The sequence below is a fragment of the Sorghum bicolor genome, unplaced genomic scaffold, assembly GCF_000003195.3.
Source record: "Sorghum bicolor cultivar BTx623 unplaced genomic scaffold, Sorghum_bicolor_NCBIv3 super_2120, whole genome shotgun sequence".
In the NCBI taxonomy this organism is placed as follows: Eukaryota; Viridiplantae; Streptophyta; class Magnoliopsida; order Poales; family Poaceae; genus Sorghum; species Sorghum bicolor.
In genome coordinates, this window is record NW_018396928.1 from 1 (window position 1) to 1,517 (window position 1,517).

General features: G+C 36.7%; 1 long non-coding RNA gene across 1 annotated transcript; it reads left to right on the forward strand.

The window, feature by feature from the left end:
- LOC110431574 lies at positions 1–495 on the forward strand. Its single transcript, XR_002448991.1, has 2 exons — positions 1–51; positions 120–495. It is a non-coding gene; the product is annotated as an uncharacterized LOC110431574 (long non-coding RNA).
- The last annotated feature ends 1,022 nt before the right edge of the window (positions 496–1,517 follow it).

Below are 1,517 nucleotides of genomic sequence, written 5' to 3' on the forward strand. Positions count from 1 at the left end.
GACATCCCCTAGCGGCGGCGACCAGGAAAATCGTGAGGAACACAGATCCAGGTTTGGTTGAGAGTCCTAATCTGTCCTGTTATTATCGATTTGTTTATTCCAATCAAATCCCTTTGCAGCTTGTAGATCCGGCACAGTTGATTCCATTAATCTAGCTGTTATCGCATTGAGGCGTTTCTGTCCCTTCTAAAGTTCTGGTGGCGGCGGGCTTTGCTTCTCATACTTGTCGTCGACAAATATGCATATTACCGGTTTGTAATATTGTTTTTTCCCTTGCGTCAGAACTCATGGATATGATTTTATCTATTCCGTTCTAGGCTATAGTTCTACCTGGAGAAGATCACTTGGCAAATATACTGTTTTTAGATTAGAGTATCACCTGATACCTAGATTCGTGAATGTAACATTACTTTCAGACAGATAAATCTTATTCGTAAATGTAACATTACTTCTCAGACAGATAAATATTTCAAGGTGTTTGATGCTTCGAGAGAATGCCGGACAGGATGACAGAGCATGATTTACTCCACATAATTATTTGTAGCAGTGTCACTCGATACTTTTAGATTAGATCGAGTTCTAGTAAAATATTATATTTTCCTTTTGTTAGATACTCAATAGTAGCATACAGTTACATTCCTTGCGTACCAAAAAGTAGTATGTATTTGTCAAAATAGTAAAATGGTATATACGCATACTCTCTTATACGAAGAAAAGTATATGTATATATACTCAACCATCTTAGAAGTATGTACATATACTAACATATATATATATATACACGTCCAAATATGTCTATATATATGGTCTCCGCTAATTAATATATAGTTATCCGACCAGATGCATCTCAGATAATTAATAAATAATATTCACGTGTATACCAACAAGTACCCATATATACGCGTGCATGTGGAATACTTTGTGCTTGCAAACGACAAAAACAATTGGGTTCTACCCAAACCCGTTACGAGAGCTTAACGGCGGGCCGCACCCTCTCCGTTTCCTATCCGACGTTTCTTGTTTCAGGACTGGTTGGACGACTCTCCCGTGCATGTACTCGCAGGTACGAGTACATACACGCACGAGTAGAAGAAATGTGTCCCTAGAAGAAATGTGTCATATATATATATATATATATATATATATATATATATATATATAGGACCCTACTATTCAGAAGCCTGGCTTATAAATAGTATTCATCACACCGGCCGCCGGCGGCAAAAAGCTCCGGCGAAGGTGTCTGCTGATCAATGATCGATCTTTATTACTTTGAGAAATAAATTGGTTTGGCATCTAAAAGGACCCGCTTTTTATTTGCATAGAGAATTTTATGGCTAACATTGTAGGAAGAAATTATTTATTTAACAATATGATATTATTAGTAATAAAAATTAGTATGATTGGTGACCCGGACACACCGACTTTAGCACACAGAAATTTACCTCTCACATTATAGGGGGGATTATTTTCTTAATAAGATGATACGTGTATTCTAAAGAATAAACTGATACGAA